We start from the raw sequence: 23648 nt of genomic DNA, 5'->3' as shown, positions 1-23648 counted from the left end.
CAACATAAGGTCAGAAATGGGGATGTTCGCTGATGACTGCACAGTGTTCAGCGCCATTCACAACTCCTCAGATAATGAAGCAGTCCATGCCCGCATGCAACAAGACCTGGACGACGTTCAGGCTTGGGCTGATAAGTGGCAGGTAACATTCGCGCCACAGAAGTGCCAGGCAATGACTATCTCCAACAAGCGAGAGTCTAACCACCTCCCCTTGACATTCAATGGTATTACCATCACCGAACCCCCCACCATCAACATCCTGGGGGTTACCATTGACCAGAAACTAAACTGGACCAGCCACATAAATACTGTGGCAACAAGAGCAGGTCAGAGGCTAGGTATTGTGCTGCGAGTGCCTCACCTCCTGACTCCCCAAGGCCTTTCTACAAGGCACAAGTAAGGAGTGTGATGGAATACTCTCCACTTGCCTGGATGAGTGCAGCTCCAACAACACTCAAGAAGCTCGACACCATCCAGGACAAAGCAGCCCGCTTGATTGGCACCCCATCCACCACCTTAAACATTCACTCCCTCCACCACCGGCGCACCGTGGCTGCAGTGTGTACCATCTACAAGATGTACTGCAACAACTCGCCAAGGCTTCTTTGGCAGCACCTCCCAAACCCGCGACCTCTTCCACCTAGAAGGACAAGGGCAGCAGGCGCATGGGAACACCACCACCTCCAAGTTCCCCTCCAAGTCACACACCATCCTGACATAGAAGTATATCGCCGATCCTTCATCGTCGCTGGGTCAAAATCCTGGAACTCCCTCCCTAACAGCACTGTGGGAGTACCTTCACCACACGGACTGCAGTAGTTCAAGAAGGCGGCTCACCACCACCTTCTCAAGGGCAATTAGGGATGGGCAATAAATGCTGGCCTTGCCAGCGACGTCCACATCCCAGGAATGAATAAAAAAAAGAGGGGCAGGCCCACCAAGCTAAGCAGCTTCCCCCCTCCCCACTCTGGCCCAGCGATTGGACGGACCCTCAGCGATCGGAACCCCCCCCAATGTCCCACTCCACTGCCCATGTCCGAACCCCGGCTGTGGCCTGGATGCAGATTCTTTCTTAAAATCTCAGTTCCTGCCATTAAGTTGAACAGGAGCTGCGGGGAAAGCATCACTCTGGGTTTCCCAGCAGCAACACCTCCCACACCCCGCGCTCCGTTCACACCTCACAGGAATTGTCGGGGCCTCCTTCTGTGCTGCTAATGTATTTTTCTTTTAAAGATGCTTTTTATTTGATTTAACGCCTCATTGTTATTTTTCCATCAGTAGCCATAGACACACACTCACTCACAACTACAGACACACACTCACTCACAACTACCGACACACACTCACTCACAACTACAGACACACACTCACTCACAACTACCAACACACACTCACTCACAACTACAGACACACACTCACTCACAACTACAGACACACACTCACTCACACCTACAGACACACACTCACTCACACCTACTGACACACACTCACTCACACCTACAGACACACACTCACTCACACCTACAGACACACACTCACTCACACCTACTGACACACACTCACTCACACCTACAGACACACACTCACCCACACCTAGAGACACACACTCACTCACACCTACAGACACACACTCACTCACACCTACTGACACACACTCACTCACACCTACTGACACACACTCACTCACACCTAGAGACACACACTCACTCACACCTACAGACACACACTCACTCACACCTACTGACACACACTCACTCACACCTAGAGACACACACTCACTCACACCTACAGACACACACTCACTCACACCTACAGACACACACTCACTCACACCTAGAGACACACACTCACTCACACCTACAGACACACACTCACTCACACCTAGAGACACACACTCACTCACAACTACAGACACACACTCACTCACACCTAGAGACACACACTCACTCACACCTACAGACACACACTCACTCACACCTACAGACACACACTCACTCACACCTACAGACACACACTCACTCACACCTACTGACACACACTCACTCACACCTACAGACACACACTCACTCACACCTACAGACACACACTCACTCACAACTACAGACACACACTCACTCACACCTACAGACACACACTCACTCACACCTACAAACACACACTCACTCACACCGAGACACACACTCACTCACACCGAGACACACACTCACTCACACCTACAAACACACACTCACTCACACCGAGACACACACTCACTCACACCTACAGACACACACTCACTCACACCGAGACACACACTCACTCACACCGAGACACACACTCACTCACACCGAGACACACACTCACTCACACCGAGACACACACTCACTCACACCTACAGACACACACTCACTCACACCTACAGACACACACTCACTCACACCTACAGACACACACTCACTCACACCGAGACACACACTCACTCACACCGAGACACACACTCACTCACACCGAGACACACACTCACTCACACCGAGACACACACTCACTCACACCGAGACACACACCTGTCATCTTGCTTGTCTTTTAAAGTAGGAATGATTGAACAGAGAGGCTGCAACGAGCTGGTGTTTGGCCTAGTTGTACTTGAGGCCTTTTCCTCTTCTTCCCCCTCACATTGTTGTTTTGCTTATTTGTTTAAAATGATTTTGCCGTCTTCCTGCTTCTTCAGTTCTGACAGAGGCTCTGTACCCAGCTCGTTAACCTGCCTCCTCTCTCTCTCTCGCTCTGTGTACTGATGGACCTGCTGAGGCCTTGCCAGCATTTTGTTTCGGATTTCCCATGTGCACAACAGTTTTTTTTTGTACCTGATATCTCTGTTATAATCTGGGCCTCGGGTCGCTGTCTCTGGTTGGACGCATTCTTGGAGGTTTCATCACATGACCTCCGACACTCCGCCACCCACACTCTCGCCATTGGTCACCTGACGCGTCGGCCGCGCGGTGCAGCAACTTCCCAGACTCACTGGAAAGCCCGCGTTACCCAGCTGCATGGTTCGTGCCTGGCAAACAGCCTGATTTTCCCATCACCAAGATATATATTTTTACCCCATCTCCCAATCAACAAAAGTGCTCAAAGAAAATGAGAAACATACTCTTCTTTTTCTTCTTCTTCTTCTTAGGCAGTCCCTCGGAACCGAGGATGACTTGCTTCCACATTAAAAATGAGTTCTCAGGTGACTGATGAGTCCAATGCAGGACCTACAGTCTCTGTCACAGGTGGGGCAGACGGTGGTTGAAGGGGCAGGTGAGTGGGGTGCTTGGGTTGACGTGCGCTCCTTGCGCTGCCTGCGCTTGGCTTCCGCTTGCTCCCGGCGAAGAGACTCGAGGTGTTCGACGCCTTCTCGGATGCTTCTTCTCCACTTTGTGCGGTCTTGGGGCCAGGGGATTCCCAGGTGTCAGTGGGGATGTTGCACTTTTTCAAGGAGGCTTTGAGGGTGTCCTTGAAGCGTTTCCTCTGCCCATCTGGGGCTCTCTTGCCGTGCCGGAGCTCCGAGTAGAGCGCTTGTTTTGGGAGTCTCGTATCAGGCATGCAGACAATGTGACCCGTCCATCGGAGCTGATCAAGCGTGGTCAAAGCTTCGATGCTGGGGATGTTGGTCTGCCAATGGATTTGCAGGATCTTGCGGAGGCAACGTTGGTGGTACCTCTCCAGTGCTTTGAGGTGCCTGCTATACATGGTCCATGTCTCTGAGGCATACAGCAGGGCGGGTATCACTGCTGCTCTGTAGACCATGAACTTAGTGCCGGGTTTGAAGTCCTGGTCTTCAAACACTCTCTTCCTCAGGTGACCGAAGGCTGCACTGGCACACTGAAGGCGGTGTTGGACTTCGTCGTCGATGTCTGCCCTTGTTGACAGTAGGCTCCCGAAAGTGGTCCACGTTGTCCAAGGTCTTGTCGTGGATTTTGATAATCGGGGGGCAGCACTGTGTGGCGGGGACAGGCATGATTTCTCTGCCGGGGTTTTGCTCAGCATACGTGTCCAGGAGATTCGTTAATTCCTGGAGACTCCAGGATAATCCTGGAGGGTTGGAACCCGCTGCTGGCCTGGTGTCGATGGCTCGAGACCTCCCTCACCCAGCCACACACAGCAACATCCACAGCATGGTAACAGTCAGACTGGCACCAGCACTGATAAATATGGGCACCAATGGCAACAGTAGGAGTGGAAAGCTCAGTGACAGAATTGCTGTATATATAAAGAAAGATTTGCATTTCTATAGCGCCTTTCACTAACACCGGACGTCTCAAAGCGCTTTACAGCCAATGAAGTACTTTTTTTGAAGTGTAGTCATTGTTGTAATGTAGGAAACACAGCAGCCAATTTGCGCACAGCAAGCTCCCACAAACGGCAATGTGATAATGACGAGATAATCTGTTTTTATTATGTTGATTGAGGGATAAATATTGGCCCAGGACACCGGGGATAACTCCCCTGCTCTTCTTCGAAATAGTGCCCATGGGATCTTTCACGTCCACCTAAGAGAGCAGACGGGGCCTCAGTTTAACGTCTCATCCGAAAGACGGCACCTCCGACAGTGCGGCACTCCCTCAGCACTGCACTGGGTGTGTCGGCCTGGATTTTTGTGCTCCAGTCTCTGGAGTGGGACTTGAACCCACAACCTTCTGACCCAGAGGTGAGGGTGCTGCCCACTGAGCCACGGAGAACAAATTGGATTCAAATGTTTCTGGGTTCTAACAGTCTCCTCGGGGTTCATGTGATTTTCTTAAAGTGCTTTAACCCTTATCGGAAGCCCCTTCATTCATTGCCACACACCCAGCCCCTTGCTATTCTCTATGGTGCTGACACTACTAGCCGCCATTTTGAGTACCAGGGCCTCTGAAATTTAATATGTTGTTTAAAAATGTCAACTGTGATTTTTGGAGGCCGTTGAGACACTTGAAAAAGATGGGCTGTGTATTCTTTATAAAGCATGAGATATAACAGCAACCAGCAGGGCTGACGTGTTATTTACTTCTCTTCTACTGGGCTCCTTAAGTGCGATCGGCTGGTTTTCCCCTATTGAATCATTGTTTTACTCGGGTGTTGGAGCACTGTCATGGAATTGCCACAAGAGGGCAGCATTTATCCAGTTAAGGAAAAGCCACTCCAGCTGGTGTGATAAACATAACATAAGAAATAGGAGCAGGAATAGGCCACTTGGCCCCTCGAGCCTGCTCCGCCATTCAATAAGATCATGGCTGATCTTGGGCTCAAAGCCACTTCCCCGCCCGCTCCCCATAACCCTTCATTCCCTTATCTTGCAAAAATCTGTCTATCCCCACCTTAAATGTATTTAATGACCCAGCCTCCACGGCTCTCTGGGGCAGAGAATTCCTCCTCATTTCAGTTCTAACAGGGCGACCCTTTATTCTGAGACTATGCCCCCGCGTTCTAGATTTCCCCACGAGGAGAAACATCCTCTCTGCATCTACCCTGTCATGCCCCCTCTGGAGATCGTATTTATTTAGCGCCTTATCGCAACCCAAACTGCTTCACGTCCAATAAATTACTGTTTGAAGTGCAGTCACTGTCATTACATAGCCGAACACAGCAGTTAATTTGCACACAGGAAGGTCGTGCAAACAGAAGGTTAGTTGTCGGAGGTGTTGATTAAGAAGGAATGTCGGCTAGAAAACCTGAGCAGCTCCCCGCAACCACTTCAAAGACGGGGCCTCGGTTTTAACGTCTCACCCGAAAGATGGCACCTCCGACAGTGCAGCACTCCCTCAGCACTGCGCTGGATCCCACCGCTAACAGTGAGATTTCTTTATTATGTCAGCAAAATGCTGCAGTTTAACACGGTGACACCTGTAACCATGTCCTGCCCATTTGAGATAACGGGAACCGGCTTTTCCTGAATTTAGGGCTTGGTTTGAAAAATTATTTTTCGATAAAACGAATTAAATATAGATGCGCCCTTAAAATGGAGCAGCACAATGAAACCCAATTCCTATTTACCCTTGTGTGATAAGGTTGGGCGGGTTTTTTAATCATCTTGAGGAACGACAAACCTTACAGCAACATTCAGGGAAGTTTCGCACATTTCTGATTTTTTAAAACCCCATTCAAAAAACCTTTGCTTTATAAATCAACCATAAAATGTTCGTAGACACGCGTGGCCCAGAAATTCGGTTTGGGGGCTTCCCGCGGGTGCAAGCCTCCGACCTGCACTTACCTACCGCGCCGGCCGTTGTGCTGTGGGCCCCTGTGGGATTCCGATCCTGGGCCTCCTCCAACTGCCAGCGCGCAGTGCTTGCGTACCCCAGGGGCGCAGTTAGTTCGATGCGTCCCCTGGGATCACGTGGGCCATGGAGAGCCAATGGTAGCGGGGAATGCTTCATTCATAAAATTGACAGGAAGAGCTGTCAAACCTATAAATACAAATCAGCCCCAAAACATCACTAAAACTTCAAATAATTTTTTTTTTTAAATCACATTTTTAAAATAACTATAAATTACATAAAATAACTATTTTAAACAATAATTTAAATTTTTGAAAAAATTAATTACAGCTTCTAACGGGGCTAAAAATAAACTTACCTTTCTTTAAAGTATTTAAAAATAATAAACCTGTGGAAAAAATATTTTAATTTTACTTAATTCACCACTTCCCTTGTTAAAAGCAGGCCTTGCGACTGCTTTTTAGAAGCATAGCTCCTGAAGACTTACCCTCCCGGAGAAACCTGTGAAAAAATCGGAAGTTCCAGGTGTACGCGCTGCCTCTCCGGCGTACACGTTCGACCTGTGAACCCCTTCCTTTAAGGGAACCGAAGTTTCGGTTTCCCATGCATGCGCAGTGCATGCACGAAACCGGCACTTTCATTGGGCCTACGTGTGAGTACCCAGCGCGTACTCACCCGTGGGGACCCGAAGTTCTGGAGATTAATTACTGGGCTTGTACATTTCAGGAGGGTTTGGTTTAGCCCACGTTTGGTCAGAGGTCATGGCCCAGACTTTGCCGGAGCAGGTGCATCTCACGTCGCGCGTGTTAAGTCTGTGTGTTATAGTGAGAATTACTACACAGACCACAAGAGTAAATTTTAACAGGTCTTTACTAGTCGAAGGTCAGGGCGGAACTGCCCAATAAATCATTACACAGCACTTATATACCGGTGTGGTCACCACCGGTATTACAGTATACCGCAGCCAAGATAAAGTAGTGCAACCCTTAAAATAGTTCTCTTAAAGGTGGAACGGTTCCATACACTACAATCCTCCCTTTTTAGCTTAACAGTATATATTCCCCATTAAACATAACATCATAACATATATACACAACTTCATGTAAAAACAGTTCACAGATTCAGTCTCTCTGGAGGCTTCCTGACTCAGTCCGGATAACGCCTCGGTGGTGTAGTAGTTTTCGGTGGTGTAGTAGGTTCTTTTGGCAAGGTTGATTCGGCTTGAATGCCAGTGTCGGGTTCATCTGATTCCAGTATCACCGGATCGGAGGTAGATACTATGGGTATCTCTGCTTCATCATTAGGCGTATAGAGTTGTGGAGTAGGTTGTCCCTTTTTGGATGACTCTATGATCTGGTCAACATGGCGCCTTATTATACTTTCACCAATGTCCACGGTATACATCAGCGGTCCTAGTCGTGTGCAAATAGTTCCAGGCTGCCATTTCTCGGTACGGTAGTCCCGGGCCAAAACTTGTTGACCTATCTGGAAGGTTCTAGTTGGCCTTTCATTCATGCCTTGAAATTGCCGGTTCTCTACGTCCCTTCTGATGTTTGGCTTGATCAAATCCAGCCGGCATCTTAGTCTTCTATTGAAAAACATCATGGCGGGAGTTTGGTTTGTAACCACATGTGTTGCATTCCTGTACGCCAACAAGAAGTTATCTACCTTATGTTGTAGATTTATGTCTTCATTACCCATGGCCTTTATGGCCTTCTTGAAGGTCTGGACAAACCTTTCAGCTAATCCATTGGTGGCGGGATGGTATGGGGCGGACGTGTAGTGCTTAACCCCATTGTTTTTTAAGAACTTCCTGGATTCTTCGGACACAAATTGCGGTCCATTATCAGAACAGATCTGTTCCGGCAGCCCATTCCTGGCAAATATGGTCCTTAATACTGTGATAGTTTTTTCCGTGGTGGTGGAGGACATCTTTATTACCTCCGGCCACTTGGAGTGTGCATCCACCGCGATTAAGAACATTGAGTCCATAAATGGACCAGCAAAGTCGATGTGTACCCTTTGCCATGGAGATGAGGGCCACTCCCATGGATGTAGAGGGGCTTGTGGTGGTGCGTTTTGGACCTTCTGACATCCTAGACAGCTCTTGGTCATTTCTTCGATGTCTCCATCGATACCTGGCCACCACACAAACGCTCTGGCTAAGTTCTTCATTTTCACTCCACCCAGATGCCCCTCGTGAAGCTCCTTTAGCACTTTATGCTGGAGTTTGGGTGGAATCACCACTCTGGATCCACACATCAAAGTTCCTCGGCACACTGACAGCTGTTCTCTTCTCTGCGAGAATGCTGGCAACAGTGGTTCGCCATGTGCTGGCCATCCCTTCACCGTTAAATCGTAGACTCGTAAGAGAGTCGGGTCATTTCTCGTTTCCTTTTCGATGGTAGAATTTGTTACTGATAGACATTCCACTATGGTTGAGTGGAACATCTCCACTGGGTCCACTGTAGGCGCCTCTTCTACCGTTGGCAACGGTAGGCGCGATAAACCATCAGCATTCCCATGCTGTTTTGATCCTTTGTATTCTATGTCATATTGGTGTGCCCCTAGGAAAAGGGACCACCTCTGTAGCCTTTGCGCTTTCATAATGGAAACGCCCTTTTTAGGGTTGAATATGGATACCAACGGCTGGTGGTCTGTCAGCAGTGTAAACTTCTTGCCCTGCAGGTAATGATTAAACTTCTTTACTCCCCACACAAGGCTGAGAGCCTCCCTATCTATCTGAGCATAGTTGCGCTCAGCGGAGGTCAATGATCTGGATGCAAATGCGACTGGCCTTTCCGAGCCATTTGGCAACTTGTGTGAGAGTACTGCTCCAATACCATAAGGAGAAGCATCACAAGCTAAACGAATAGGTAGCGTTGGGTTGAAGTGAGCCAACACTTCCTCTGAGGTGATCAATGCCTTGCTTTTGCGAAAGGCCTTCTTACAGTCCTCGCTCCACTTCCATGGTACTTCTTTCTGCAAAAGAGCATTCAGCGGGTGCAGCACCGTGGATAGATTTGGCAGAAGCTTATGGTAGTAGTTAATCAACCCTAGGAACGACCTCAACTGGGATACATTTTCCGGAGCGGGAGCCTTCACAACAGCTTCGATCTTGTCAGGTGACTTGTGCAGCCCCTCCTGGTCAATGACAGGACCACAGTACGAGATCCGTTTCTGAAAGAACTCACATTTCTGGCGATTAACTCGAAGGCCATATTCCTTCAACCTGGTGAGCACCAGTTTCAAATTTGCAAGGTGTTCCTCATCGTCATCTCCTGTAATCAGGATATCGTCCAAGTAACATTGAGTGCTTGGAATTCCCTGTAATACCTGCTCCATGGCACTCTGCCAAATTGCTGGAGCCGAAGCCGCTCCAAAAACCAGTCTATTATATCGATACAAGCCTCTGTGCGTGTTGATTGTGAGATACTGGCGCGACTCTTCCTCAACTTCCATCTGTAAGTACGCTTGCGCCAGGTCTATCTTGGTGAAGTGTTTCCCGCCAGACAATGAAGCAAAGATATCCTCAATCCGCGGAAGCGGATATTGCACCATGTGAAGCACCGGATTAACTGTGATCTTGAAGTCTCCACAGATGCGGACCTTCCCCGGTTCCCCTGGCTTGTTACTCGATGAACGCTTCATGACGGGAACAATGGGCGTGGCCCACTCACTCCAGTCCACCTTAGACAGTACTCCTGAACGTTCAAGCCCTTCCAGCTCAGCTTCCACAGCAGGTCGTATCGCATAAGGTACCGGTCTGGCTTTGAAAAATTTTGGGTTTGCATGTTCTGCAATCTTGATTTTTGCCTTAATTCCTCTCAGTGTTCCCAGTCCCTGTTGGAACACCTCTTTAGCCTCATCCAATATTCTGGACAATCGTTCAGGTTTGACATCTTTTTTTCTGGAATCTACCGTTATTGCTTTTAGGGAGTGCCAGTCCATATTTATTTTCCTGATCCACTCCCGTCCCAGAAGTGGTGGACCTCCCTCAGGTAGTACATATAAGTCCATTCCTTGGTGTTCTTTGTCCTTGTGTATCACCTTGACTTTTATCTTTCCGATGGGGTATACTTTTTGCCCCGTGTATGTCTGCAATACTATCTCCGTATCCCGTAGGGGAATATGTGTGAATAACCTTTTGTAATCTTGCTTATTCATGACCGTCAACGCCGATCCGGTGTCCAATTCCATCTTCACTTGGACTCCTGCTATCTGCAGTGTGACCCAGATAGTTTGTCGGTCAGCTTCCTTACTCACATTGTGAATTCTCAGACTACCCAGTTCCTTGCTGTTGGAGTCTGAATCCGAATTCTGTTCATCTGAACTCTTCTCAGCCACCTTATGTACCTTTCTGCACTTTTCCTGCGGTGACTTTTTGTTGCTGGTCTTCTTTCCTGACCGGCATACTTTAGCTATGTGACCAAGCTTGCCACATTTTCTACATTCCTGGTTTTTAAACCAGCATTGGTTCTGATCGTGTGTTGTCTTTCCACAACGATAACATTTCGTTGTACCCAAAGCCATTTGATCTACGCTGAGTACCGCTGCCTTCAGCTGCATTTCCGCAGTGCCTCTCGCTGCGGCTTCGTGCGATGCTGCAATAGTGACAGCCTTATCAAGTGTAAGATCGTTCTCTTCAAGCAGCCGCTTTTGTGTTCCTTCTTTCGACAATCCACACATGAATTTGTCTCTCAGTGCCTCTGTCAGACTTTCCCCAAACTGACAGTATTTCGCTAGCTTACGCAATTCAATTAAATACTCCGCGTTGCTTTCCTCTTTCAGTTGCGTTCTCGCATCAAATTTAAATCGTTCCGCTAACATCAGCGGTGTGGGGTTCAAATGATTTTTCAGGACAGCAACAATTTTAGCGAAAGTCTGATCCGCCGGTTTAGCTGGTGATAGAAGATGCTTCAATAGCCCGTATGTCTTCGCACCCATTGAGTTTAGTAAGGTTAGTGCTTTATCTTCATCTGATATTTTATTTGCCTTACAATATATCTCTATGCGTTCTACATACGTGGCCCAATCTTCAACATCGGGATCGAAATCGTTGATGTTACCACGCTTAGGCATCCTCGCAATCTTCTTGAGAAACAAAAAGAAATTTTTCTTTTATTTTTTTTCAAAATGGCGGTTTCCCACGCTTGTCTTCTTCCCCCGCCTATGAAAATGGCGGCTTCCCGCGTTTGCCTTTCTCCCCCGCTGGCTGTGATGGCGATTGCCGTATTGCTGAGTTCGCCCTCCCCAGCGGTTTTCAAATCGTGCCTCCCAGCCCCTCTTGCAGTCCGGTCCTTTCCCCCGGCTGTGGCTGAGTTCTCCGCGGTTTTTTTATTTATTTTCTCCCGCGCCTTACGCTGACCCGGTCGCTGCGCCTCGCGGCCTCGGTAGCTGCCCGGCCTTTTTCACCGGTCGCGGTCGAGCTCTCTCTCGACGCTGTTGCGTCTCCCAGCCCGCTTGCAGCCCGGTCTTTTACACCGGCTGCGTTTGCATTCACCGCGGCTCCCGTGCCTTACGCTGCCCAGTCTCAGCGCCTCTGGCCCCGACTTCTGTCCGGCTCTTTTCCCCCGGCCGTGGTCGAGTTCTCCGCCCTTATATCCTCCGTTTTTCCCTCCCCTACTTCACGCCAACGTGGCCGACTTGCTGCTCGTCGCTGATCGGCTTACCCACCACCGTGATAGAAGGGATGATCACTGCCTGTTGCTGATGGAAGGCTTCGTGTCAGAATTCTTCCTTTGCTCTGCAGACCCGAGTCTTTTCTCAGCAGGATGATGAGGGCGGATGCCTCCTCTCGACGCCCGTTAAACTGCCTTGGATGTATCTCTGCCGCAGGGTAAGATCGTACTCGTCGCCACTGTTAAGTCTGTGTGTTATAGTGAGAATTACTACACAGACCACAAGAGTAAATTTTAACAGGTCTTTACTAGTCGAGGGTCAGGGCGGAACTGCCCAATAAATCATTACACAGCACTTATATACCGGTGTGGTCACCACCGGTATTACAGTATACCGCAGCCAAGATAAAGTAGTGCAACCCTTAAAATAGTTCTCTTAAAGGTGGAACGGTTACATACACTACAGCGCGCGCCCCCTTAGTTCGACCCTTTCCCTCACCCTTCAGCTTGAAATCTTTTTACCCTGTGAGATGCTGGGAGTGCGAGCTGATAACGGGGCGGCGAGGGCCACATGGTATCTGGGACCTCGGTGAACGGCGGGACCAACAGTCTATCTCCGTAACCAACGAGATCTCCTCGGAGCAGAGAAGGTTGAGAGGAGATTTGATAGAGGTGTTCAAAATCATGAGAGGTCTAGACAGAGTAGATAGAGAGAAACTGTTCCCATTGGCGGAAGGGTCGAGAACCAGAGGACACAGATTTAAGGTGATTGGCAGAAGAACCAAAGGCGATGTAAGAAAAAAAAATTTTACACAGCGAGTGGTTAGGATCTGGAATGCACTGTCTGAAAGGACAGTGGAGGCAGATTCAATCGTGGCTTTCAAAAGGGAATTGGATAAGTACCGGAAGGAAAAAAATTTGCAGGACTACGGGAAAAGGGCGGGGGAGCGGGACTAGCTGAAGTGCTCTTGCAGAGAGCCAGCACTGGCTCGACGGGCCGAATGGCCTCCTTCTGTGCTGTAACCATTCTATGATTCTATGATTTAAGGATTGAGAATGAAACAGAGGAAGGATTGAGAAGGAGGGTGAATTAGAATTAAATCAGGTAGAGAAAGAGAAATAAAGAGAGAGAAAGAAAGATTGGATTAAGAGAAAGAGAAAAAAGCTGAGACAGAAAGGAAAAGTAAGAAAACATTTTTAAAATGTTAAATTTTTGAAAATCTCTGCAGGAGTGCGACTCCACGGTTTAAGTTGTTCCTATTCTGGGCTGGAGAGGTTGAGTGGCGCTGCAGTAACTAAAATCTCTGCATTAAAAAGGTACTTACATGGTTAAGTAGCAACCCGAAGTAAAAGTTGCGGGACGATTTACACCTTAATAACGGCGAACGCCATTAAACTCACCGTTATTTTGGAAGCAGGATCTGGACCCCAGGTTCTGTTAGCTATTGATCAAAATATTGGAACAATTGATTTTATAAACATAGTTTTGCCCTATTCTTTCTTTTATGAAGCAATAGGACCCATTTCATTCTTACAACACAAATTGCATTTATATAGCGCCTTTAACACAGAGAAATGCCCCAAGGCGCTTCACAGTGCATCATCAGACCAGAATGGACCCTGAACTAAAGGAGATAGTAAGGGTATGGTCAAAGAGGTGGGTTTTTACGGAGGGTCTTAAAGGAGGTGGAGAGATTTAGGGAGGGAATTCCAAAGCGTAGGGCTTAAACGGCTGAATGCACGGCCGCCAAAGGTGGGTCAAAGGGAGGGGTAGGCCGGAGGAACCGAGAGTTCGCAGAGACCTGTAGCACTGGAGGAGGTTATAGAGATAGGGAGGGGCGAGACCATGAAGGGATTTGAACACAAGGATGAGAATTTTTTTTTTTAAGTCAACTTTCGCCTCCAATATTACCCCTGATCCCACCTCTCCTGGTGACAGGAACGCATGCTGGGTCGCTGTGATTCTCCAGTGCCTCCTGCAGGTGGATTTTTTAATATATATATATATATATGTGTGAGCCTAGACAGTAAATGTAATCAGGCTATTCCACTGGGGGAGCCATCGCGACAGAGCCTGATCCTGTCTTCACCCAATAGTGCAGCGAAGGTTCACCAGACTGATTCCTGGGATGGCAGGACTGTCGTATGAGGAGAGATTGGGTCGACTAGGCTTGTATTCACTAGAGTTTAGAAGAACGAGAGGGGGAACTCATTGAAATGTATAAAATTCTGACAGGGCTAGACAGACTGGATGCAGGGAGGATGTTTCCCCTGGCTGGGGGGGTCTAGAATGAGGGGTCACAGTCTCAGGATACGGGGTAGGATATTTAGGACTGAGGTGAGGAGAAATTTCTTCACTCAGAGGGTGGTGAACCTGTGGAATTCTCTACCACAGAAGGCCGTGGAGGCCAAGTCACTGAATATATTTAAGAAGGAGATTGATAGATTTCTAGACACAAAAGGCATCAAGGGGTATGGGGAGAGAGCGGGAATATGGTCTTGAGATAGAGGATCAGCCATGATCATATTGAGTGGCGGAGCAGGCTCGAAGGGCCGAATGGCCTACTCCTGCTCCTATTTTTCTATGTTTTCTATGTTTCTAATATCCAGTCACTCACGCTTCCGACCGGGGTCATGGGGTAACGATTAAGAGCAGTAGTCCTGGTTAATGATCCCATTCTTGGCCCAGAAGATGAGATAATCCACACAAAGCAGATAAATGCAGTCAGTACAGTTACTTAATGAACCCACCAGGGGGTGCACTTGAGCTGTAAGGGGCGAGATCCCTCACCAGCTTTTCCTTGTCCCAAGGCTTACGCCCAGGAAACTGGGATTTTTAAAGCAGACCCTTAAGTGATGTGTCTCGTGCACGAGTGCTGTGGCCATGAGGCTAGCCTCAAGTCAGTTGATCAGACAACAGAACGTCTGCAATACAAGGTAAAAATGTACAAAAAGTAAAACGCACAGGAATTGAATCGATTTCACTTGGGAGAACTTTGTTTGAAATGTCTGCAGGTTTAAATATAATTTTACACTGATTACAATTGAGTTCTAGAATTGAACAATGGTTAAAAATAGGGGGTTTACTGTGATGAGTGCTAGCAGCGGGGAGCCTGCAGTTGTTTTTTTTAATTCATTCGTTCATGGGATGTGAGCATCACTGGCGAGGCCAGCTTTTATTGCCCATCCCTAATTGCCCTCGAGAAGGTGGTGGTGAGGTGCCTTATACAACTGAGTGTCTCGCTCGGCCGTTTCAGAGGGCAGTTAAGAGTCAACCACATTGCTGTGGGTCTGGAGTTACATATAGGCCAGACCGGGTAAAGGCAGCAGATTTCCTTCCCTAAAGAACATTAGATGGGTTTATACGACAATCCGGTAGTTTCAATGGTCACCATTACTGATACTAGCTTTATATTCCAGATTTATTTAATTAACTGAATTTAAATTTCCCCAGCTGCCATGGTGGGATTTGAATTCTTGTCTCCTGTAAATGACTTTGTGTTATAATGAGATGCTGATGCAAATCTCTGGCAAATCAGTCGGAATGAACAGCAGGATTTAAATATTTATCTACAAACGTGCAAGCAGAGTTTCAGTTCCCACAGTCAACCGAAAGAAATTAAGACTTGCATTTCTATAGCGCCTTTCACAACCTCAGGATGTCCCAAAGCGCTTTACAGCCAATTAAGTACTTTATTTTGAAGTGCAGTCACTGTTGCAATGTAGGAATTCCTCCGAGGCATTAAACCGAGGCCCCGTCTGCTCGCTCAGGTGGATGTAAAAGATCCCGCGGCACTATTTTGAAGAGGAGCAGGGGAGTGCTCCCCGGTGTCCTGGCCAATGTTTATCCCGCAACCAACATCACTAAAAACAGATTATCTGGTCATTACCACATTGCTGTTTGTGGGAGCTTGCTGTGCGCAAATTGGCTGCCGTGTTTCCTACATTACAACAGTGACTACACTTCAAAAAGTACTTCATTGGCTGTAAAGCGCTTTGTGATGCCCTGAGATCATGTAAGGCGCTATAGAAATGCGTATCTTTCTTTTTACAAAGAACTGGCACTTTAGGCTTTTACTTGTTCTTCACCATCCCAGATTTGTGATAAATGGATTAATTGCAGTTCTCCCGATGGCTTGGTTGGTAAACACACCAGCAGGTCTAATCCTGACTATTGGACTACAGCCTCCAGTTTAATTAAAGTAAATGGCGGTGGGGGGGGGGGCAGTCCCGCACGATGGACTCTGAGCCTTCATTTCAGCAGTGGAGCCCAGCAGCACGCCCCAAGCTGGAGTGTAAAAGGCGGAAAGCAATGCACAGAATCCTCTCTCCTGTAGTGGGATCAAGGCCCCTGTAAGACATAAAAAGTGCCTTTACCGAGAGTAAAGCATTGTTCTCACTTAGAGAGGCCGCAGGGTTTATTCAGTGGAAATGTATTCATTTATCAATGCCAACTCGTCAATTAGAGCATGTAGTGCATGAGGCATGAAGGAATGGTTATTGTAACGTTCTCTCAAAGCTGCTGGCTTTCCTTGGAATATCGATATTCACAAATAAGACTGAATGAACAGAAAAAACCTGTGCCAACTGAAGGACACAGGTACTTTGCTGAAATACTTGGGGGGAAACAATTGAGTTGATTTGTGCCTCTCATTAGCGCCCCCCCGGGGGCAGCGCCGCTAAAGCCTCCCGCGAAATTCAGCGGGAGGTTAGCGACGGCGATAGCCGGTAGAGCATCCCCGCGGCCCTGCGCCTCCAGTGATGACATAATCGCCATGCGCAGCGCCCTGCTCGCACTCCGGCCGCAAACTTGGGTTGCGCCCCCTCACCTATCGCCGCACGAAATGTCCGACAGGGTCAGGGGGGGTGTTTGTGCAGTCGCGGTGGCGATAATTAAAGGGGCAGGTGTTGGGCGGCCTTTCTTTTTGGCCGACTGCCAGCACCTGCCCCCTTCCCCTTTTTTATTCGGGGTGCCGGCCGCAATCGCTCAGCCCGGCGCTCCTCTTGAGGTTGAGGCCAATTCATTAAATATATTCAAGAAGGAGTTAGATATATTTCTTAAGGCTAAAGGGATCAAGGGATATGGGGAGAAAGCAGGGACAGGGTACTGAATTTGGATGATCAGCCATGATCTCAATAAATTGCGGAACAGGCTCGAGGGGCCGAATGGCCTACTCTTGCTCCTATCTTCTATGTCTATGTTTCTAAGTATATTTGAGGACAGGATCAGGCTCAGCTGAGATGTGTCCCCCCGCCACCCCACCTGGTCTAATAGCCGGCTCACACTTACTGTCTAGGCTTACACAGGAAGAATAGCCTCCAGAAGGCTTTGAGGTACCAGTGCCCACAGAACTGTCTTCCGATGGGAGTCCGAGGTTTCGGAAAACCAGAGAAGAGGAGAGAAAATGATATTAACCACCTTACAGATCTTCCTGGTAGAATTTTCTAGAGGAAGCAAATAGCACAGAATGAGGTTTAATCCAGATTAACCGGCAAGTGATGGATGGAACCAATTCACCCGTTCCGTGAGGCATTTATTAATCAGATAACACAATGTTAACAGCAGAAGGTAATTCCTGTAATAAAGTTCAGTTGCCATTGCATAGAAACACTCCAGGCCTTGTGCAGCAGGCTAATCATTACTGGAGTGCAATGAAGGTTCACCAGACTGGTTCCTGGGATGGGGGGAATGTCCTGTGAGGAGAGATTGAGTAGACTAGGCCTATATTCTTGAGGTGATCTCATTGAAACATACAAAATTCTTACAGGGCTTGACAGGGTAAATGCAGGGAGGATGTTTCCCCCTGGCTGGGGAGTCTAGAACCAGGGGTCACAGTCTCAGAATAAGGGGTCGGCCATTTGGGACTGAGATGAGGAGAAATGTCTTCACTCCGAGGGTGGTGAATCTTTGGGATTCTCTACCACAGAGGGCTGTGGAGGCTCAGTCGTTGAGTATATTCAAGACAGAGATCGATAGATTTTTGAATATTAAGGGATTCGAGGGATGTGGGGATAGTGCAGGAAAGTGGAGATGAGGTAGAAGATCAGCCATGATCTTATTGAATGGCGGAGCAGGCTCGAAGGGCCAAATGGCCGACTCCTGCTCCTATTTCTTATATTCTTATGGAGAGAGCAGACTAGTGCGGTTCCTCGACCAGACCTGATCTCTGGCGTGATTCTGTCCCCGGTGGAAAATTTGTGATCAGTAAAACCAAATTGACTGAATGGAGCCTGTATGCCTTCCTGCATTGACCCTCCAAATTTCACCCAATTCAGTTTCTTTCAAAATTTGCGAAGGCCTGTCTCTTTAAAAGATGGCAGCGTGCACACGCACGCACACACAGGGGCGCGCTGCCATCTTGCCCGCCTCACCATATGTTTCTCTGAGATACTGATGGGCGTGGAGCAGCCAACTGCCATCTCGGATCCCAGCTACAGCTGCCACGATATCGGAGGATATTTTGCAAATGTTAGTGAAAACATTGGCACCAGTACAGAGCTTACTGCTTTTCACTCGTGCTGTCTTTTCAACTAAAATTACCAAGCCAAGGAGTATAGACGACAATATCGCCGTCATTGTGCAGACGGCTTTAGATTTTCAGTTCGACCCGTTGAGATTAGGGTCGAGGCAGCTGAACTCACAGCCAGCAATAGCAGGATGATTAAAATCGGGGGTTTGCGCCTGAGACCAGAGTTGAAGGAGCGCAGAGGTCTCGGAGGGTTGTAGCCCCGGAGGAGGTCACAGAGACAGGGAGGGTTGTAGCCCCGGAGGGATTTGAATGCAAGGATGAGAATTTTAAAATCGAAGGTGCTGCCAGGCCAGGAGCCAATGTAGATCGGCGAGCACACGACCTATCCTGTTAACAAGACTCTTCCTACTGGGGCAGTTTTGCTTTGTGCTGGAAGTCCGAGAATTGTTCAAGTTGGTGTCGGAGAGACAGCCCTTGAGACTTTGAAATCTGATTCAATCGATAGTTCCGTAACCAGAGACAGTTCAGGGTGAGAATCACTTTTTGCTTGTGTGCATCGAGATCATAGGGTTGATCGGTACCTGCTGCTGTGAGACTGAACTCCCTCGAGCCTCAAGTGTGGTCCAATTAAAACTCAGAAAACAATTTAATCTTCCAGTGAATGTTCAGTGCTGCACTACTATCTAATTTGACTTATTTTTACTTCTGTATAAAATTACATCTTGCAATAAATTTGAATTAAAACAACAACTTGTATTTATATAGTGCCTTTAACCTAGTAAAACATCCCAGGGTGCTACAAAGGAGTGTTATAAGACAAAAAATTTGACACTGAGCCACATAAGGAGAAATTAGGGCAGGTGACCAAAAGCTTGGTCAATGAGGTAGGTTTTAAGGAGCTTCTTAAAGGAGGAAAGAAAGGTAGAGAGGCGGAGAGGTTTAGGCAGGGAATTCAGGAGCTTAGGGCCCAGGCAACAGAAGGCACGGCCACCAAAGGTTGAGCGATTATAATCAGGGATCCTCAAGAGGGCAGAATTAGAGGAGCACAGATATCTCGAAGGGTTGTGGGGCTGAAGAAGATTACAGAGATAGGGAGGGGTGAGGCCATGAAGGGATTTGAAAACAAGGATGAGAATTTTGAAATCAAGGCGTTGCTTAACCGGGAGCCAATGTAGGTCAGCAAGCACAGAGGAGATGGGCGAACGGGACTTGGTGCAAGTTAGGACACGAGCAGCTGAGTTTTGGATGGACTCAAGTTTACGTAGGGTGGAATGTGGGAGGCCAGCCAGGAGTGCGTTGAAATAGTCAAGTCTAGAATTAGTAACTTAACCTGAACTTCATGGTCAGTAAGCATTTTTTTTTCATTTGTTAGCGAGATTCAGATGGCATAATGGGCAGGCCATTCTATTTTCAATTCATAATCCAACCATATGAAGGTTCATTGCTTGCCCTATGCCAGGTTAATCACTGCCAATAAAACACCCTAACCCAGAACCCAGAACTATGCAATGGTACTTAACCAGTGTGCAAAACTATGCTAAATGACGTCTATTAAAGTAAGTTTCTACCAAGAGCACCAACATGTAAACTGGTGTAATATTCTGGGGGAAAAAAATATTAAATGTCCAAAAACATCTTTACAAGATATCTTACTGCTTTGTATACAGTCAGATTTGCCAGCGGTAGTAAAAGATATAGAAAAGGGCCAAAGAGTGGGCTTCCATTCCTGACTGTTATCTGGTGACTGCCGCTGGGAAGTGCATGTGTGGATGTCAGTTGAGGATAGAGTCAAGCTCAGCTGTCGAGCATCTCATATTCAAACGGCAAACACTTGGGGTAGGATTTTCATTGGGCCGGGGAGGCGGGATTGGAGGCATGTGGGGGGTTAAAACCGTGAAATCGGGGAGCATGAACCCATCCTGCCCCCAACCCGCCTCCATGCCAGTTTCAAAGGAGGCGGGTACCCGCCCCGCACTGGGATCTGCCTCCCCGAGGTGGGAAGGGGATTAGTGCCAATTAACTGCCTGTTAACAGGTAGTTAACAGGCAGGTTTTTAGCCTAATCCCTATTTTTATTCCGGAAGTGTGGGCTGCCCGACGGCTCCAAACCACGGCAAGTTAGTGAGGCAGACCGTCGGGCTGAAGGGCTTGGAGGGTTCGAGATGTCCGGTGTTCAGGTGAGTGATGGGTGCATGAGTGCAGAGGTAAGTGTGTTTGGTGTGTGTAAAGTGTTTAAAGAAGTTTAATTACCTTTACTTACCTTTACAGCCTTCCTTCCTTCAGGTCTCAGGAGTCCCTCATCTCACCGGCACAGAAAGCAGAATGGCCGCGAGCTGTCAAAAGTTGCAGCATTCAGCTTTCTGTTCCGGAGAGATCTCTAAATCAGCCTGAGAGGAAGGAATTAACTTGGAGTACAGATTGTCAGTGTTTGACAGCTTCAAAGAGCTGTCAAACGTTGATATTTCATCTGTCAAAAGCTCTTGACAGATGAAATGTCAATCTGTGACGTCACCTGTTGCCGGGTGGCCCTTAATTGGCCCGCTGGGCGGGCTCAACAAGGTCAATCAAGTGAAAATCACGTGGGTTGGCCACAACTTGATGGAGGCGGGACTACAACCCCAAAAGTTGTAGTCCCGCCTCCTACACGCCTCCAGTATCAAAATCCAGCCCATTGTCTTTCTGGGTGCACAGATGAAGACTGGGCAACTGGGCAATGTACAGGGTTCGTGCTCTTGGAATTGTACCCGAACAAAAGTCAGCACCTTCAGACATAATGGGGTAGAAATTCATCGAGGGAGGTAGGGTAAAATGGGCGGTACATTTCCGTTGAACCCTCCAGACTAATGCTTCGTAATTAAGAGGCTGTTTCTCAGATTCTCCGGCTAAAGCTATTTCGCATTACATCAGCGCCACTTGTTCACATGCTTTGCCAACACAGTCGATGAACTATTGTGTAATATGTCTGTCTGGCTTAAGGTATGAAGGATGATTTGTCTGTCTGCTTGGTTAATGACTTGTTACTTCTAATGCCCCAAGGAAACCTTCCCCATAGAGTATGATTCATAACTATTTAGACACTTTTTCTTTGACAATGTTTAAAATTGTGAAATTTAAGTGGAGTATTAGGAGTAGAGTCTCCACATCGCTTCTCCCAATCTCCCAGCAGAACTTTGGCAAACGATTGGCAGATCTCTTGGAGAAACAACGGAATTAGCATGTCAGCTGTGGCTCAGTGGGTAGCACCCTCACTTCTGAGTCAGAAGATTGTGGGTTCAAGTCCCACCCCATAGACATTGTACACATAAAGCTAGGCTGACACTCCAGTGCAGTGCTGAGGGAGTGCTGCACTGTCGGAGGTGCCGTCTTTCGGATGAGATGTTAAACCAAGGCCCCGTCTGCTCTTGGGTGGACGTGAAAGATCCCATGGCACTATTTTGAAGAAGAGCAGGGGAGTTATCTCACAAATGGTGAGAGACTGGGAAATGTTGGTGTTCAGAGGGACCTGGTTTACTTTGTACACAAATCACAGAAGGTTAACATGCAGGTACAGCAAGCAATTAGGAAAGGAAAGGGATTAGAGTATAAGAGTAAAGAAGTTTTACTGAAATTATATAGGGCCTTGGTGAGACCACACCTGGAGAACTGTGTACAGTTTTGGCCCCCTGATTTAAGGAAGGATATATTTGCCTTAGAGAGAGTGCCTTAGTTTACTAAACTGATTCCTGGGATGAGGGGATTGTCCTATGAGGAGAGATTGAGTAAACTAAGCCTATATTCTCTAGAGTTTAGAAGAATGAGAGGTGATCTCATTGAAACATTCAAAATTCCAAAGGGGCTTGATGCTGGGAGGATGGTTCCCCTGGCTGGAGAGTCTACAACTGGGGGCCACAGTCTTAGAATAAGGGTTCAGCCATTTAGGACTGAGATGAGGAGGGTTGTAAATTTTGGAATTCTCTACCCCAGAGAGCTGTGGATGCTGAATCGTTGAGTATATTCAAGGCTGAGATCAATAGATTTTTGGATACTAAGGTGATCAAGGGATATGGGGGCAGTGCGGGAAGGTGGAGTTGAGGTCGAAGATCAGCCATGATCTTATTGAATGGCGAAGCAGGCTCGAAGGGCCGAATGGCCGACTGCTGCTCTTATTTCTTATGTTCTTATGTTCTTACGTAACCAACATCACTAAAACAGATTATCTGCTCATTATCACGTGGCTGTTTGTGGGAGCTTGCTGTGCGCAAAATTGGCAGCCGCATTTTCTGCATTACAACAGTGACTACGCTTCAAAGGTGCTCCATTGGCTGTAAAGCACTTTGGGACATCCTGAGGTTGTCAAAGGCACTATAGAAATGCAAGTTCTTTCTTTTTTAAACAGAGGGTCTGCCAATCTTCCACCAAAGTTACGATGGAAGATGGGGTGAAGTCCACAGAAAGTCCAAAGAGGGTTTTTTTTTTTAATTTATTCGTTCCTGGGATGTGGGCGATGTCGGCAAATTTGCCCATTCCCAATCTAGAGAAGGTGGTGGTGAGCCACCTTATACAACTGAATGGCTCCCTAGGCCATTTCAGAGGGCAGTTAAGAGTCAACCACATTGCTGTGGGTCTGGGGTCATATATAGGCCCAGACCGGGTAAGGACAGCAGATTTCCTAAAGGACATTAGTGAACCAGATGGGTTTTTACAACAATTCAGTACAGGAAACTTTGATTTATCCGGAGGTTGTATGTCCGGAAACCTCGATCGACCGGCAGAAATCAGGAGCCGTTTTGTTAGGTTTATTTTCTTCTCGTGGCTTTGTTTTCAACAGTCGGGCTCTGGAAAGTCTCTCTGAAGCTGTTGCTAAGCTACAGAGATGCTTCCAAGGTACGGGCCGACCGTTTACAAGCTGTTGCTGAGCAACAGTGTTTGTTGTCAGATACGGAGATGAAAACCTCCGTATGCTTCAACATTAACTTTGTATGTCCGGCAGTTTTGATAGATCGGCAACAGTTTGGTCCCATCGGTGCCGGATATCACAAAGTTTCCTGTAGTTTCATGGTCACCATTACTGATGCTAACTTTTTATTCCAGATTTATTTATTAACTGAATTTAAATTCCCCAGCTGCTATGGTGGGATTATGAATACACATCTCTGGATTATTAGTCCGGGCCTCTGGGTTACTAGTCCAGTAACATAACCACTATGCCACCATACCCAGGTTTGCTGACCACTCTCAGAAATTTTGGCCGTGCCACTTAGCAAAGGCTAAGCACACATTGGAGAGGATGCAGAGAAGAGCAACACGAAGTATTCCAAGTGTAAAGGGAATGAGCTGTGAGAGAGCTATTACAGCTCA

Source organism: Somniosus microcephalus, chromosome 24 (genome assembly GCF_052327205.1).
Source record: "Somniosus microcephalus isolate GS21.2 chromosome 24, FLI_Smic_1.0, whole genome shotgun sequence".
Taxonomy (NCBI): domain Eukaryota; kingdom Metazoa; phylum Chordata; class Chondrichthyes; order Squaliformes; family Somniosidae; genus Somniosus; species Somniosus microcephalus.
The sequence above is the reverse complement of the archived record's forward strand: the minus strand, read 5'-3'. Positions refer to the sequence as shown.